The following is a 19,078-nucleotide window of genomic DNA, read 5'->3' as shown; positions in this document are numbered from 1 at the left end:
GCTGTATGTAGTTTTTATTTAATCTAGTTTTTGAGTTACTTCGGCTGCAAATGCAGGCCTGTTTTTGCTGCCAATGATCAAGGGTAGGCCATATCTAGGGATGATTTTTTTACAGCAGGACCCTACAAAATTTTCTTCTCAATACAGGTAGGGAATGGGAGGTCAGGGTCAGTAGCACAGACATTGAAGCCTTAGCTGGCTGCAGGGGTATGGGTAACAGTGCAGTGGCTTGAGCTTGCAGAACAAACAGTGGGGCAGGTGTGGCTCTAATTTTTCAGAAATACCAGGTTTTTAGTCAGTTGGATCCTCAGAGTGGTTTTAGGACTCTAGACTGGATTATTTTGCATTGCTAGTGGCAGGTTTCCAAACAGCAACAGGAAGCAGTTTGCTGTACAGATCATTCCTACAGGGGAGTTTTGGTCAAAATAGTTTTGTCCAAGGTGAGCACAGCATATCTAGATTGTCAGACTTCATTCTTAGCAGAACTGCTTCCTTCTGTAAGTAGGGTGTACTCAGCATCTGTCAGAGGGTCCATTTTGTAGAACAGTTCATCCCAGTAGAGCACGTGGCATCTGGATAGTTAGGTCTTGGCCTAAGGAGACCTTGTTAGCTTTCTTGATCAGAAGGACAGTGGCTGTTAGAGCGTGGAGGCAAAGAGGGGAGGCAGCCTCTGGGGCCATTGAGCGTTCCCAGGGACTGACAATCTGAGTAAGCATACAGAAGCCAGCAGCTCTAAAAAATTTATGGAGTTTTTTACTTTTATCCAGATTCTGTCAGGTATTGTAGCAGAGCTTTTCTGTAGGCAACATATATGGAGGGCAAATGTGGCAGCGTTGACAGCTTGGAGATCTTGAATTGGCTTTACAGGCAGGAGAGATGTACTGTTTGATGTGAGGGGGAGTTGTCTTGGGACAGAACTTGATCAGCAAAGGAACATCATTGATAGGAAGTCCCAGGGGAGAGTCTTCTGTCCATACTTCTGGAAACAAGTCTCAACATTTCAGGCATTTCAAGCTGTTGTAGGTGCTATTCTTCCTGTCAGGGTACAGTGTAGAGTCATATCAAGTCTGGGACAATGGACTGGAGTGTGAGGTTAGGCTGGTCACATCCCAGGAGAGGTATTGGGCACTCAAGCATGTACAGGAATTCATATTTTATGATGTGTCCATCAATTTCCCAGGATCTGTTTTGGCAGAATTTCTTTTCAGTGGGGACTCCAGTGGGTAACTAATGTAAATTTAGACATATTTATTTGCTTCTTGCCTCTTTCTTTGAAGTATACCAGGAGAGCAATTTGGTACTGATATAAGGCTTCATGGCCCTTTGTCACATTACAGTCCCAGTTTGGACATTCTCAGGAGAGGACTGTGTTCACCCAAGTGTCAGGATAAACCACAGTGGTGAGGACTTTTGACTTTAACCGGGCTTGGGCCCCGTCTAACATGTGGCAGCGTTTTTCAATGTGAAATAGTTAGAAGGAGTTGCTGACAGTTGAGCCATGGTGGAAGGTGGGTACACAGGTGCAGAGCCAAGGTGGAAGCATGTTAACCCCTTATGACAATTGAGTCCAAGTGAATTAATTTAGGAGAGCAAGAGACAGAACTGGTGGTGGTGGTGTTGTGGCCGACTGAGCAGCTTGGTGTTGATGAATGTAAGTAGGAGGCAGGTTGGACTCAGTGTCCTCAGGCAGAACAGTGTTCTGGCTTGGGCTGAATCTGAGAGCCACTCAGACAGCCTTGTGGGTTTGTTTGGATGACTAGGATAGCTTTCTTGTCATGGTGGGAAAGCTTTTAACCCCTTATGGCAATTGAGTTGGCCTTTTATCTCAGGATTTTCCCAGTTGAAGCAGCTTATGGGAGCAACTTGCAAGCAGAGGAAAACATCTTACTATGTTGTTGATGGCATGGAAATCTTTCCCAGGTGATTGACAGTCTTTCAGGCTGATGTGTGGCTGGATGTCTGTTTGTGCTTTCTGTGACATCTGATAGGAATGGGGGTTGCAGTGAGGTGGCATGGTTGATGTCCAGCCCCAGTGGCAAGCCTTTACTCTATATCTCTGGCAGGGGAGTTTTCAGAACTTTAGGGTTATGCTTATCTCTCTCAGGCTGATGCAGCCATCATTTTCCTTTTGGGTAATAGTCACAATTGAATGTGCAGGGTTAAATGAGAGCAAGGCTGACTGGCTTGGTGCGAAGGAGATGTCCTCCCAGGCTGTAAGTTTATGACTGGCAGAAGGGGCAAGAGGCAAGGGTCCCAATTGCCCTGGTGATGGTAACTTGTTGACAGAGGGAACTTTTAAAGGCAAAGAGTTCTGTATCATTATGTACCAGGAAAATCACAGGTTTGCTCCCAACTTTTGCAATGATTGTGAGCTCTTGGGGACCCAGTATGATAGAGCTCAGTCTGTCCTATCTATTCAGGCCTGACAGGGCGCATCTCATTTGGCATGGCTGACAGTCCACAATTTTTCCTCAGTCAAAATATGGAACTCAGAAGGAATTGTTGACTGTCGTCTTGGATGGATATTAGGTGACACCATCTGACCAGGATAGATGTCTAAGCAGAAGGCTCTGGAGGTAGGATGTCTGTGGCTGAATGCAGGCAATAGCTAGCTGGAGCCAGTTCAGTTTGCAAGAAATAGATGAGTCAGGAGTGTGGAGTGAAGCTATTGGTGTTGGCAGTAACTTTGGCAGCCAATGAGGGTCCCAAGGTGGAATTGTTAGAACAGTGAGCCTCTTTTTCCTTTTTTTTCTCCTTTGAGATGAAAAGAGCAGTTTATTTTCATTTTTAACTCACAAAAGCACCTTTTCCGCAGTCAGGGACTTGGGTTTTAACTAAGTTGTTCCCATTCTATCTCCCTATAGTGTATGTTATGTACCCTCAAATGATGTCATGATAGACAAACGGTGGGTACCCCTCAGAGAGAGACCATATGTCCACTTGGCTGATTCTCTTGTAGGGACTTAGGTGCAACTTATCTAAGGAGGGTGCAAGGCCTCTGTTATGCCATATGTCAATCACTGTGGAACTGCAGGTGAGGGCCCAGTCAGCTACCATGACCCGTCTTGGTGCACAGACAGAGCAGCTTGTTGCTTACGCTGTCCAAACCACTCACATTAATTCAGTAGGCACTCAGAAGTTAAACATTCCAACCCCTCTTCCCTTGAGGGTGGTCTTAACTAACAAGAGCTGGACAAATTCTTCTGTTCACACTGAGCAGGAGTGACTGACTAACTGGGGTGCCTCTGGGGGCCTTACCCAAATCAGGCAGGCAGGCAGAGAGGCAGATAGACAGACAGACAGGTTGCATCTTTTTCCCTTGGGGTCCGATATGAGCTGCTAGAGTTGGTGGTGGTGGTGGGGGGCAGGAATCCTCCTAGACCTCTTAGAGGACTTGCTGGAGAAATGTCAAGGGGTGTCATTCTGGACAGTAGCTGGAGAGGGCCTTGCTTCATCCACGAGGGCCATAACCAGTGACCAAAGAGGTCAGCATGCTTGGTCTTCCTAGTTGATGCACCAGATGTAACAGTGAGCAGAAATACAGAAATAACACCCAGGATTTGGAGATTTATTTTTGTTGATGGGCACTGACTGGGATCATTCTTAGAATATAAGGCCCCTACATCCAGTGTTCTACAGTTTATATTGGATAAGCAAGCAGGAAGTACAGAAGCAGAATGGCTTGTCAATTGGGATTGGTTTATACAATGTGCATCACTGTGACCAGCCGTTTCTAAGAGACAGGTGCAGCTGGATCTGGAACAGGAACTATTACCTTGGCAACTAAGAAGTATATTGGCTGGGTGGGGGGTGCGTTTTCTGCTCTAGTAGTTTATCTTCAAGTTACCATCAGTTCAATCACTTCAAATAGCCCACTCATTTCTGGAAGACTTGTCAATCTTTAAGGGGACCTTTGCTCTTTCTCACTAATGCACTCTGTTTCAGTAATTGCATTAGTGAGGCATCAGAATATATATTTTTAGCAGCTGTTTTAAACTGGGGAAAATGGTGAAAATAGCTCTTCAAAACTCTAAATTGAAGGAAGCTACATTGGAGTTTGTATAATTTACCTTTCAAATTATATCTTAGCTCTTAAATCTGCATGTGTGTAGAAAATACTAAGTGCATTTCCCCTTCTACACTCAAGTTAAACCTCATTAACCTTGATAGGCTATTTGTATTCATAAAAATTCCAAGCATCCTTGATCAATGATTCCCCCTGATTTAATCTCAGCCTCCATCTTCCATCAACTTAACTCTTCTTGAAAAAAATTTGACTTTCAAATTCAACTAAGAACTTAAAAAAAAAAGATGAACATAATTTAGGTTAAATGTTGAAAGTTGTAATTAAGTAACAACTGACATGACTATTCATAAGCAGAATTTACTTTGAAAGGAGAGAGGATAGTAGAAAAATAATAATAACTTTTTATTGTAGTAGAAACAGAGGGAAGTTCATTTCTTTTGCCATACTTTTAGCATGGAGTCTTTTGATTCTTGGATTTCTTATATAAGTCTGATCACTTTGTTCTGCAGTAATGCCCTCTTGAATACTATCTTAGTGTCAAGATTATGACAGACTTAACATCTTAGAGACCTTATTACACTGGCCATAATTTTTTACTTTTTAAAGCATTTTTTTCAGAGGGGGAGCAAGTCCCTCCACTCTTGTGGATGGTGGAGGGAAACTTATCACAGCCCCTGCTCAGAGGTACTACAAGTAATGGACAGGTTCATGTTCTTCAAAGCATTGTAAAGAAGTTCTTTGTACTGTAGTTTACTGCAATGTAATTGCTTCAGAGTTTTAGAAAAAAAAAAAAGCCACTGTGGTTGCTCTCTGGAGGGTAGGTCATAAAGTGGACAGGTGATATTTAATTCTAGGAGGGAATAAGAAATTATGAAAAGAATCAAATCTTATAACCAAAACATACTATCACTGAACTGAAGAGCTGGGTAGTTAGGGTTTAACAAAAGAGTAGACAATTGCTTTCATTATTATTTTAAAGAATTTTATGAGACCACCATCTGTGTAGATGCTTAGATTATGTGATGTAATATGTAGTTTGGCTTTATGTTTATGTTTTGTTTTTTCTTCTAATTGAAATGAGAAAAACAATTTATTCAGTCTCTCATCCAATATATTTTGACTAGAGGCATGATAGCATGATTGGTCTGATGCTATATTCCAGGGAAGCACAAATATAATCATTACAACCCTTGCTCTTAAAATGCCAGTTATTGAAATCACATTTAATATAGAAGTATTCGTTTGCCATTGAAACCAAACCGTTCAGCATGGATGTATAATATTCTGGATGAAATATTTGTGTCCTTCTCAGAATTCACAATGTTTGAATCTAATCCCCGGTGTATGATATTTGGAAATAGGGACCTTGAGAGGTCATGCATTGTGAGGCCATACTCCTTATGAATGGGATTAGTGTCCTTATAAGTAGAGGCCAGAGCGATAGCCTACTGCCTTTCCAACATGTGGGGATATAAAGAGAAGCTGGGTGTCTGCCCTCACCAGGACCTGAACATGCTGTCATTGTGATCTTCAACTTTCAGTCTCTAGAACTATAAGAAGTCAATTTTTATTCTTCATAAGCCATTTAGTTGAAGATACTTTATTGTAGCAGCCCCAGCTGACAAGACAGAGACTCATAATGAGACTTGATGTAGGGAAGGAAGAGTAGGGTAGTAAGCGTCTGTGTCTCAGGAAATGGGCTTGGGGCTCTTCTATTTCTTTTGCATCAAGATAGTTTCTGCTCCACCCAGCAAGACAATGTATATAAAAGCAAATGTTTGCCAGAAGACAAATAGTGGAAATATTTTTAAAAAGAATGTCTTTATTTTTACCTTATAAACAACGGTTTTGTTGGATGTAAGACTTCAGTTGCCTGTTTTTTAGCTCCTAGAATATCAGTATCTCCTTGTCACTATTGTTTTTTTAAGTTAGAAATTAATCTCACTGGGTTCCCTCATACACAGTGAGTCACTTTTCTCTTACTAGCTTTGAGAGTTTCTTGTCCTTACTTTCAACATTTTGACTATGGTGTTTGAATATGGGTTTCTTTGTATCTGTCCTACTTAGAGTTCATTGTGCTTTTTGTGTATTTAGCCCAATGGTTTACTTCAGTGTGGTTTCCAGTATTTTTTCTGTTCTTTACTTCTTTTCCTTCTTTTATTACTATTACATTACTGTTGGTATCTCACATTTCCCTGAGGCTTTGCTTGTTTTTATGTACTCTATTTTCCTCTCTCCTCTTCAGCTTATACAGTCTTTATTGAGGTACTTTCAAATCTTGTGGATTCTTTCTTCTGCCAGTTTAAATTCTTTATTGAGGCTTTCTCGTGAAATCTTCATTTCGACTCGTACTTTCCAATAGTAGAATTAAAAAGAAATTTAAGAATAGGTTTTTTCTATTGATATCTATACTTAATGTGACACTATCATCATATATTCATTAAAAACCTTTCCTTTAGTTCTTTGAACTCATTTATAATGTTAGAATAACTAATTTGAAATCTTTGTTAAGTTCAACATCTGGGCCATCTATTTCTTTGCATGTCTAGAATGTTTTGCTGAAATGGTACATTTGAGATAATATTTGTACTAACTTTGGATACTGAATCACTCCTCTGTACCTTTTAAATTTTTTATTAGTATAATAAATTGGGTAAAATAGTTCATTTAAGCCTATTTTTTCAGCAATTTACAGCCTGTAATGCCACTTTTTTCATCATTTGCACAGTGCCTAAGGTTACCTGGGATGACTAGGACTGGAATGTTTTTGACTGTCTAGTTCCCTGATTGCCCCATTAGGCATCTGCTGCTCTGACCCTGTTGATATGTCATGTGACTTTTAGTCTGCACTGATTGTTACCTGATTAGTCACTTCTGGACAGTTTTCTGGGGTTTGAATTGCTCTACATTCTGATTCAAAGCTGTGCCTGTTTGCAAGGTTAAGGTGTTACTAGTGTTTGGGGAGCATTCCCAGACCTGAAAAGGGCTCTTTGCTGTCTCCTTAGATTTTTTTCTATTAAACTTCTAGCTGGTCTACCATTTCACTTATTGCAACTATAATTATGGAATTACTGGCTTCTTAACTCTCCGCCATCCTTTGTTTTGGAAGATGTCCAAAGGTATAAATTTCCTCATGCTGTCTTCCAGATGAAGTCAGTTTTCTTAGCAGAGCTATAGAGCTCTCTGTTTCTCTGCCCCTTTCTCCCTCTCAGCACAACCCATGCTCCACTGGGCTGGGCTAGGCTGTGGGGATAATAGCCTCTTATCATCTCAACTTGCTTCTCCCATGTTGGACTAAACATCTATCCCTGTCCAGGGTGAACAGGTGCCCCGAACTAGGTGCCCGCAGGTGTGTAAGAAAAGTTAGAAAAAATCAAACCAAGAGAGCCGAAATCCTGTGATCAGGTGCTAGCAGCCTGTAGGACTGAGTGGACTCCTGATTACCATCTTCCATAACCTTTTATTCAGAATCAACCCAGGAGGCAGCAGAGGATAGAGGATATCAACTGTTTTAGCAAGGACAGTACAACTCAATTATCATAGGAATGAGTCCTGACCATCATGTTATCTTCCTTTGAGCATATCTCAGCAAAGCATCTAGTATTGACCCTGGCCCTTACAATGCTTATGCTAGACTTCCTCAGGAACTCACTAATCATGGCTTGATCAGGCCTCAGGCAATGCACAAGAGAGTAACTAAAGAATGTCCTTCTCCACACTCCCACTTCCCTTGCAGTACTAGGGCTCAAACGCAGGGTTGATCTACCATTGACCTAATTCCAGACTCGTATTGTTTGAGTGAATGCATTGAACTGAGGATTGAACTGAAGGCCTTCACTCTGAGCTGCATCTCCAAAAGAAAAAAACAGGAATTTTTTTTTTTTCTGAGACAGAGTCTTATTAAGTCACTAAGTTACCCAGGCTGATCTTGACCTTGCAGTCCTTCCACTCAGCCTCCCAGAGTGCTGAGGTTACAGGCATGTCCCTCCACATCGTGCTGCTCATTTTATTTTGAGACAGGGATCTCACTAAGTTGTTCAGGATTGTCTTATACTGGCATTCTTTCTGCCTCAGCTTCTGGAACAGGTGAAATTACAGAGACAGGGATCTCACTAAGTTGTTCATGATTGTCTTATACTGGCATTCCTTCTGCCTCAGCCTCTGTAACAGGTGAAATTACAGAGTTATACTACCTGCCTAGCTAATTTGACCCTTCTGTTGTTGAACGTCTGCTGTATGAGTAGGTTAGGGAATTGGCACTTTGGTCCATTGTACTTTGCTTGCCGCACTTTCTGCCCTAGAATTTGGGGCTAATTTGGGAAAGGTAGCCCCAGTGCTCTGGTTGTGTTTACTTGGAATACAGCCTCTTCATCACTGAGCTGGATGCCTACGCCTTTAAGGGAACTTGGGGCCCTAAAGTGGGAGTGGAGGTAAGAGGAGGTCCTGTCTTCTTGCCTTTATCTGCCTGGTTTGGAATCAGCTGCTCTATGGAGAGGAAGGATGGGAATAGGTTGCAGCCTTATTTTTCTCACCAATATTTAATATTTTCTCTAATTACAATTTCTCCATTTGTTCTGAGCTGTTAGAACAATTTCCAGGTAAATCAACTTAAAAATATTAGATTTAGGACAATTTCCAGGTGAATTAATTTAAAAAAATTTTTTTTGACAAGACTGTGCTGTTTTGCTAGACATAGGACTGCTGAACTGTTTAAAATGCCAGTTTAGAAATCCCACTGCTTGAGAGAACTGGTGTACCAGTTAGAAGAAAATATCCATTCTTAATCACCGAGAGAGACAAAAAAGATAGACAACACGTGAAAGCTCATAAGAGAGCTATGGGACAAATGAACAAGTCTAAAGTTCTCATATGTAGGTAATTGGAGTCTTTAAAACCCAAGAGATTGGGATAGAAGCAATATTTGAAGAAAAAAGATATCAATTCACATATTTTTGAAGCTTTTACAATTTTAAGCAGGACAAAGTCATTGAACATTACAGCTAGTCATGACAGTAAAATTAATAGAACTAAAGAGAAGTGAAAAATCTCTGTGCAAGCTTTCCTTGGGATATTGGATAAAACTAAACCATCCACCCACACGCAACCACACTGGGAGAAAATATTCACATAGATACATCTGACCAAGGGCTAGTGTTAGTTAAATGTATGTGTATGCACGTTTGTGTATATGCATGTGTATTTATTTGATTAATCCAGGATATATAGTTGGCTTAACATTAGTAATCAATTAATATAGTAGAAAAATCATTATTATCTCAATACATAATGAAAAGAGATTTGAGAAGATTCAATACGCATTCATTTGGGAAACTTTTTAGTCAAAAGGATGAGAAAGAAACTTCCTAATATTAAAGAATGTGTATTCAAAACCTTTATCAGCAACATACTTAACAGTGCAATGTTGATTTTAAATGATGCAAAGACTCTTCTTTTATCCAGCAACATATTGGAGCTCTTGTTTCCTGCAATAATGAAAGAAAAATGCAGGGAATGTGTTTAGGAAGGGAATAAATAATATTCTGTAGTCTCAATTGACACTTAAAATCCAACACAATCTATAGATAAATTATTAGCATTAATAGTGAGGTATATATTTCAGGTAAGATAATTAAAATCAAATATGAAAATGCAGTGAACTAGATCTTAAATGCTAGATCTTAAAAGATTAGAAAAAACCCAATAAATCATGTTCAATCACCTTGTCCCCAAACATATTAGTATATTTTTACTTTTATTGAAAACAATGTTTTTGTACTCTCAAGTAAAGCCTTTAAATATAAAAAAGAGTATTTATAACTAACATTAGAAAAAATAAAGTGTCTCTATTTAGAGATCTAACGGAGATGGGGAGATGGAAAACTATGTAAACTATCAAGCCATTGTACTGGATCTGTATATTTGCACTTTAAACTCTGTACTAGAGTCCAGGAATACTTTTAGCAATGAAAGAGCTGTTTTAATTTGTGCAGTCCAGTGTAGTTTAGCCATATGGATTTGTTGCATCCTGAACTGAAGTCAGTGTGTTTGAATTTCTGATTTTACTTAAAACATTTTGCTTAAAACTTAACACATAACAACGTGATTGTTTGTATGAGATTAGTTAGGAGTTGTATTTTGAATTCTCGGTGGCTTTAGAAAGCATACTCACTTTTACTTTGCTTGAATATTGAGTAGCTGCATGGGAGCAGTGTTGATGGATTTACTAAAGGGCTGACTAAAGGAAAGTCTCCAAAAGCCATTTCTTTTTGTGTGTATTTTATTGGAGTTGAAACAGGGATGATTAATTTTGTTTGAAATGCCTATTTTTCAAAAACAAATAAGAGCTCTCTTACCTCATTGTCTCCTTACCTTCAATCTCCTCTTCATGTCAAAAATGGAAAACTTCATTTCTTCTAAGCACACAAGATTATTGTATCATGAAAGATAATGTGTTTGATTTGTTTCAAATAAGCTATACTGCTCTGTAATGATGTACTACAATTGTATTTCTGTTTTTTGGTTTTTTTTTTTTGTTTTTTTGTTTTTCTCCGGTACCGGGAACCGAACTCACGACGTTGCGCTTGCCAGGCAGGCGCTTTTGCCGCTGAGCTAAATCCCCAGCCCCTACAATTGTATTTCATATTAGATTGCATTTAGTTTCTGAAGTATGTCACACAATTAGGAGTGATAGAATGTTTCTTTAGTTGAGGTATTCAAGGTCTTCAAATGTATGTTAAGCTAATTTTCCAGTAGTAATCATCGTAATCGCTATTACATCAGTATTGGCAAGATACAGGCATATGTGTCTTTTAGTGATACCTGTTTTTGCATGTTGCATTTCACAGCAGATGTGTAACCAGTATGTTCCACCTTAGTCAAAAGCAGTCCCAAACACCAATTTGTTTAAGCACAATAGGTTATTCTATATATAGTTAAATTTTCTTTTGCCCCAAAGCATCTACTTTTGTTAAACATCAGGGTGGCAGAGGTAAAATTATCAGTCTAATAGGGTGTTAGAAAAATTGAGAAAACACCAATGTACTGTGCAGTACATATGCCAGGCTCAGATTTCCTTTGTGTTGCTGGGGCTAGATGTTAATTTTATGTCCCCTTGTGTTTTAGGTTAAACATTCTGACGAACGCCTGTTTAAAATTGTTCATGTAGGGAACATTATGGCTAATAAATAGAAGTTAGTATTTTATTTCTTCACAAAGAGATGAATGTATTTAATTAATTGAACATTATTTTCTCCACTTTGCTTAAGCTTAGTATCATGTTTCATTAAAAAGTACAAGTAGTTGTATGAAACAGATATTTTCTCATAGGATTTGTGGAGAAATAATTATTTTTAATCACTGCAATGTAGAGACCTAATATTTAGGATTAATGTCCTTTGTATGTTTCTGCTTCATTTGGCAAAAAGAAAATAATAACAGTAGATGTGGTAAAAATTAATATGGTAGAGAAAAGAAGGTTACATTTTTAAAGAAAAAATATTTGTGACACAATTATTACAATGGCTCCTGTTATGTGTTTGCTCCTTAACTCATTACACATTTGAATCAGTCTTAAAAGATTAAATACTTTGCTAGAGTTAAAATAAGTTGGCTAGATTTTAAGTACATATTCTTCTTTCAAGCAATCTGCACTTATAAAAATATTTTATATATGATGGTTTCAGTGATAACCTAATTTAACTTCATGTAGATATATCTCAGAGCGACCAAACTGGCTTTGATTGCTTTAAGTTCTTTTATTCAAAGAGTTTTGCCTTCGTTCTCCTGGCCTTTGTTCTCCTGCCTGGGGAAAATTGATTAGCTGTTTGCACAGTATCAATTCATAAAACATCTAAATTTTCCTGAAGTGAATGAGTTCATCAGACATTCAAGAATATGCCAAACTAATTTCCCAATAGAGATGACTGAGACCTGGCTTAATTTAGAATCTGAGAATTTCAGGAGACAGCCTATTAAACCTGTTGTTTTGTTTATCCAAAAGGCAAAATGTACCACTTAGGGTTTAGTGTGGGAAGAACTGCCCTAGGTGTTTGATGTGCTAAATGTTTATAATGAAATTCACGGACTTGGTCCTGTCTAGCCTTCCAAGGACCTGGAAGCTGTTGCTACAAAGGCCTCCTGACTAGTACAAAAGGAGAGGAGATTCATCACAGAACAAATTGTACTGTCACCTTGCTGACCAGTAACAAAAAGTCAAAATTACCATGAATATGATCCTTGCCTCACTTCCACATTCAGAATTGTATATTGCACTTATCTGACACATCCTGATTTGTACCCCAAATACAATAGCTCAGAGGAGTCCTGAGCATTCAGTTTTGTAGCCTCCTGAAAGCCGAAGAGTTGTGAGGAAGTGATTGCTGACTGCTCTTGGGTTGTACACAACAGTATCAATAATTAGGTTTTCTTTTAGGTAAGTAATAGGACTTGGCCATTCATTACCCTTGAATACATTGTGTCCACAGATGGCACTCAGTGAATGCTGGTTACATTCATGTTAATCCTAATATCACACTTATAAATACATGTACCCACACATCAATAATGAGATATTCGATCCCTATTATATTTTAAAGTGATTTTTAAAAAGCTTTCTGTCCATTTTAGTATAGCTAAATCATCTGTAAGTGCATTTAACTGGTTACAAAAAAACTATAAAAAGTTCCTACATTCTAAAATATAGTTTAATTTTAATAAATGCAAAAAAAGAAATAAAACTTTAATATCTTTTTCCTATACTTGAGTCAACCATCTTCCTTTGGTCTAAGGTATTTGCATCTGTCTGAGAACCACTCACCTGTCTTGAGAACCACTGACCTGAGTTTTCAGGTCAGTATTAGAGATAATTAATTGAATTAGCTTTAAAATGCCATTACAGTTCATTAGCTTCGATATTACTATTTTTGCCCTTGTAAAGACACAAATCTTTATATGCCTATGCTTGAAGCATCATTTTTGCTTTAATGTATCATTTTGGTGCATTCAGACTATTGGTACTTTCCAACGTACTGCTTTTCTAAATAATTCTGTTTTTTTAAATGTATTTTTGTGGATATATTGTAATACAAAATTGCATTCTTAGGAAAATTCTGCAGCTGAAATACACTTCAAATGAACTTAATAAAACACAAGAACGTTTAATCTCTATAATAATTGTAATTTAAGTTCTTTATAAAGTTCTATAAAATGAGTATAATGTAAAACAGCTACATAATTTTATAGTATACATTTTTATTCTTGTATATTAAAAGTTGTGTGTATAATAGAAAGCTGTAACTACTGTGTTATAGATTTAATATACCTATAACTGATAGGCTAGATGTTTTGAAAATTAAAATAACAATTTATGCTTAATTTTTTCCCTTAAAACGGGCTTTCTTAGTTATTATGAAACTGAAAAAATTGAACAAATTCAACATGTTGCTTTTTCCTTTCATTAATTTTTTCACAGTGAACAGATCCTTTACTTGGCTTCTCTGTAATGTTGGGATCACTTTTTTTTCAAACATTATGTAATGGTAATTAGTTTGAATTCTTAAAATAGTCTTTATTTGTGAATATGTAGAAGTATCTTGTTGACCAGATTCGTTTGTTAGTCTTTTCCTTCTTTCTCGTTTTCCTCTGAAGCCCTAATTCCCTGACCAATGCCCTTGTCACAGGCTACTTGGTCATGAAAGAAGCTGCAGGAAAACAGCAGGAGTGCTTGGCACACTCTCGCCTTAGTGATCCTGGGCATTGTTGGAGTCCTGGGATTGCCTGGTGTGGGCATTCATTTTATTTTCTCTTTTTCTGTTTCTATCTCTTTTTTCTCTACCTCTTCTTCTATTTCTCTCAAACACTTAATAGGAACTTTCGGACTAACTTCCCTTGTTCTTATAGTCGTTTACCTTAGGGTTGCTCAGGGCTCTTCCTGTGAAGAAAGCGTTATTGTGAGAAATGCCATATAACCAGGTCAAGGCACTGAGGAACGAGAAATCAGTGTGTACTAGGTAGCATAAACTGGGAAGGAAAGCCAAATTTGGAATAGAAAAGAAAGGGTTCCTCATATATATTCACATTTATTAAAATAACTGTGATGTATCTGTCTTCCCTACTAGGCTGTGTGGTTCTCCAGACCTACAGAACCTAGAAGGTCTTAGAGCCCAATCATCTGCTCACCTTTGCGTCCTGCGCTTGGATATTGCTGAGTGTAGGAAATGTTTATTTCACTGATTGGAAGCAAAATGTATTTTTCCCATAAAACTAACAAGTGTGTGTGTTTTTCTTTCTTCATCAAATGTCTCACATATGCAGTTTGTTCTTATCTGTTGTTAGCCAGTTTCATTGAACTTGATGGCTGAAATTGAGTTCAGATGAAAAAAAGAATTGGTTCTGTGTGTCCATCCCTGCTTTAAAAGGATGATCTTCAATTATTTTGAATGCCGTAATATTTTAATGTTCTGGTTGTTAGCATGATATTGTTTGATGATTAATCTGAAGTACGTAATTGTACCATGTTACTCCCTTGCTGGAAAACCTTTGAAAGCTTGAAGTAGATTTCAGCACTCTGTCAACTCAGTTTCTGACCTTACTTTCCCATCCCTTTTTAGTCTTCTCAAACTGCATTGCTCTTCGCAGACAGCCCCTGGTGGCTCATTCTATTGCTCTTTCCATGGTGTTTTGGTCATTAGTGCATCAGTTCCTTCCCATAGTTTTTTTTTTTCCCCCCTCTATCACATTTCATTTTGCTTATTATCCTTTTATTTTATCTTATTTCCTTTGTGAGGTTTACAGACCACACTAGGTTTACTGGATTCTATTAACTTATATTGGACGCTGCTAATATCATACCCTTTTCTGTTTATTTAAACTCTCATGCCTAAGGACATTATGTTTTCAATTGTTATTCTAGGTGGATTATTATGTGTAACACGTTAGTGTGAAAGTCTGTTATTTTTAAATGTGAAAAAAAAAGTTTGTGTGCCTAAGATCTAGGCTTGCATATATTAATCCTATGCCTATTACATTTGCTCTGTAATTACAGAGAAATAAATAATGATGAACTTGTTTTCATTCTAGATTCAAAAAGAGTTGCTACAGGAATACAATTTTGTAACTCTTGAGTCTCTTATAAATTTGAGACTCTCAAGATGGAATCTTATGTCACTGTGTAAACTTCTAAACATCTCTCTCTTCTTAATTTTGTTTTTTCACTTTTTAAATACATAATTACACCCTCATTTGTGTCTTTCCTTCATCAAAGAGAGACTTCCCTTCCATTTTAGTAGGGTTTTTCTTTTAAGGAGGTGGGCACCAGATAATTCAATTTTTGACATGCTAAATTTAAGATGCCTATAGTAGTTTTACATGCTGAATGCCATACAGTTAGATATTTGGAAGTCTGAACCTTAGGAGTTTTAAGCTTTTGAATTAGGAATCAGTTATCTCTGTGTGCATATGTTCCTATTTACCTACCAAGGATACAATGCAGATAGGATAATATTTAATATTGGAACCTTGTAGAGTTAGCTATATTCCAAAGCCAAATAATAGAGACTTAGGAAAGGAGACTTTGAAAAAAATAGGGAAAAGAGGATATTAACCTGAAGGGGGAAGAGAGACTTATGAAAGAGTAAGATGTAATTAATGTGTCACATGCTACTAGGAATCTAGGAGAGGAAAGATTTTTAGGATCAGTTGCATTTGGCTGTAGATGATCTTTAGGTATTGTGACAGGAGCTGTTTTAATTGTATGATAGGAAGGAAAATAGATATAGCAAATTAAATGAACTGAAGTTAAGAATTTGGGGACATCAATGTAGACTGTTTTTTTTTTATAGGAGTTTGACCTTAAAGGATGAAAAGTAAGGGTGCTTGTTAGGAGATAATGGAAGATAGGGTTAAGTACATTTTTTGTATGTTTAATTTGTTTTTATTTTTTACTTTTAAAAACTATTAATTATTTCTTTTAAGACAGAAGAAGGGAGTAAAATGATCCAGTAGAGAAAGAGAGGTTCAAAAAGTAGCAGATCAAAAATAGGCTAATCTGTGTCAGGAGCAAAGAGCTCTTTTCCTCAGAGCCAGGAAAGGGAGACAGATTAGAGGTTGGTAATTTTGAAATGATACCACTAGAACATTTTGAGGCATTATGCATTAATTGCATCAATTTTTCCTTGAAGGTGGAGCTATACTACATTACTAAAAGCGAGGGAAAAGATGGTAGTGTACAAGATGAAATTTTTGGCATGGCTGTTCTATGATATGGGTAGAGGCATGTGGAAGAATTTCTGGTTGCTGATAAGATGGCTTTCATTGTGCAGCTACATAACTGATCCTTCTGTGCAGATTTTCCTGAAAAAGGAATTTGTAAATTACTTAGTTCACCCAGAATTGATGATTTGTTGTTAAAGTTTAGTGGTTGACCAGTTCTGCAAAGGAGTTTGAAAGCTAAGCAAGAGTGCATCTAAAGTAAAAGAGTTTAGGTTAGAGAATATAGAATTTAAAGACAGCAAAAGAAATGTCAAGGGAGTGGTCATCACTGATCATAAAGAGCAGATATAGCGGTGGGAGGACAGTAAATGGCCTGGTTAGATTGGTAGATAAAGCCAGAAGTAGGGGCTGGGGGCTGAGGGAAGGACCTCTGTCTTAAAGGTGGCAGTTCTGGTAAAAGCATCTAGGTAAAATCCTTGGAGTTGGTGTCTGAAATAGATGGAGTCAGAGTCTGAGTCAACTGAAAATCAGGAAGTTTAACAAAGGGTTGAACACATGGTTTCTGAAGTCAGGTTAGCTGGTAAATCCCCGTGTCCTTGTTGTTTAGTTCTCATGCTTTCTTGGGCCAAATTTTTAACTTCACCAGCACTGGTTGCTTATGACAAAAATGGGCATGACAGTAGCACTGTAACTTTACTTTTGTGATGGGATTGAATGAGGCAATTCATAGAAAGTGTTTGTTCAGTCTCTGGCACAAGCCAACTGCTCAGTAAATTTCAGTACCAGTTGTAAAGTAGTTGTAGTTGTTTACTGTTCCTGTGAGCTCTATTTGCCATTTAGATCTCAGCATATGCTTCAGTACCTAAGAGAGACCCTCTATAGTCACACTGTAAAATACAGACCTCTTCAGGTAACTTTCCATCATGTTTTAGTATTTAGTACTGTCTACTGTTTCAATTAACTATGGGCATGAATACTTCCCCTGTTTGATTATTTAAGCCAAGACTAATTAATTTCTCTATAAGCCATGTGTCTAACACATAGTAGATGTAATCACTTTTGTTCCAAGTATTTGTTCCAAAAATGGAAAAAATCAGGTCCACCTCTTGGAGTGGAATCACTTGGTTGCCTCTTGTTAATAAAATTGATAGAATATTTGTAAAACTGTTAGAATAATGGCAAAGGTGTATCACAGTCAGTAGGGTTTTCTGATTTCATTTTAGAATTTTCCATACAAACAAGTACGCAGCTGTCACTTTACTGTTTTGTTTGAGTGAACTAAGGAGTGGCTCATACTTCTAGGATGTTTAAATTTAATAAACTGAGGAAATGCAGAACAGTTGCTCAGAAAAATAAATGTTGTCAAAGCATTATTATGTAAAGAATTTCTTGCCATAATGTCAAACTGTGATGTTAATCTTGGGGAAATTGTGTTTAACTTTCTTTGAGTCACTTGTCATGGGTATCGGAATTGAGACCTAAAAATTGTGCTGTTGGGGTGAGAAGAACTTTGTAAATATTTTCAGTCTGTTCAATTGTCAGTGGCTTAGTACAGGATAGATACTTGCCTATCTAGCTCATAGTGTCTTCCTACCCTTATGAGCTCATTCATTTTATGTTACTTGTGTTGTCCTTCGGTATTTGGAAATGAAGGGTAGGCAGGGATAGCTTATGTGACCTTTTGTAAGCACTTAATTTGTAATTGGTCACTTCCTTACGTTTGTAAGAGTGGGCTAATGTTAATGGTTGTAACATTCTTTTACTTGTTTAAAAGCAAAATCTTGTTGTTTTTGAATTTAAATATTGTTCTCACATTAAAATATGTATTAGTCATAGTGTTTAGTATAATTTCTAATATATTGTCTACCTTTATTTTTTTCCTTTTTTTATTAATTAAGTTTATTGTTATATTTTAGGTGTACATAGTGATCACATTCATCATAGGGAATTTGTACCTGTACATGGTATAACTTGATTTGTTTTTCCCCATTCCCCTCCCTCCCTTCAACCTCCCTTCCTCTTCTTATTTACAAAAGCTTTGCTTTCATTTTTCCTTCTTTTCTCATTTATTTTCTTTTTCCTTCCTTTCCCCCTTCTCCCTCCCTAGTTCTCCTTACCATTGGAACATTTTCTTCCTATTTCAAAGTATCTATTTACATTTTGGTCCTTATTTACACTTTTGGTTTTTCACACCAGAGAAACAATGCTGTATTTACATAAATATGTCTGATTTATTTCACTTAGCTAATTATTCCATTTAGCTAGAAATGTCTCAGGCTTTTTCTTCTTTATGTGCCCTTATTTTAGGAAAGTGAGATTTAAAAATTTTCTTAATTGGAAAATATTCTTCATAAATTAAGTTGACTTAAAAAATCTTTATTTACTATAGGGATTAATGACAGCTTGAGATAAGTGTTTTAACTTACAACACTATGTCAGTTTATCTGGAAATAACCTGTGTATGATCACTTTACTGGGAATCTTTCAAATTAACTTTTAAATATAGTATGATCTATACCGATGTTTCTGTCATTAATGCTTATTTTATTGTTACTGACTTTCATTTGATTGTAGTAAAATTTTATATGCTGCCAGAGAGTGAAATGTTACATTCCTTTTAATGATTTTCTAATAACCTGACACATTGTAAATCACTGACAGTCCTTCAACTGGTTGAAGCACTAGATTTTTAATAAAATAATATACATTGTGTTTCTCAACAATGCCTTTTATCTTAATGACAATAGAAAATACACATATTTTTCCCTTTTGGATAATATCATAAAAAGAGGTAATATTTCTATAAAAAATTGTTCTTTACTAATGTGATTGTGAAATAAAAAA

The 19,078-nt window shown here is 37.0% G+C and overlaps 1 protein-coding gene across 1 annotated transcript in view; it reads left to right on the top strand.

The window, feature by feature from the left end:
- Positions 1-19,078, top strand: part of Cep128 (centrosomal protein 128kDa) — a 407,188-nt gene that overhangs the window by 106,018 nt on the left and 282,092 nt on the right. The gene's annotated exons all lie outside the window — the stretch shown is intronic.

This window comes from Chinchilla lanigera, unplaced genomic scaffold (genome assembly GCF_000276665.1).
Source record: "Chinchilla lanigera isolate Chin_1 unplaced genomic scaffold, ChiLan1.0 scaffold00037, whole genome shotgun sequence".
In the NCBI taxonomy this organism is placed as follows: domain Eukaryota; kingdom Metazoa; phylum Chordata; class Mammalia; order Rodentia; family Chinchillidae; genus Chinchilla; species Chinchilla lanigera.
This window is presented reverse-complemented; position numbering and strand designations above follow the sequence as displayed.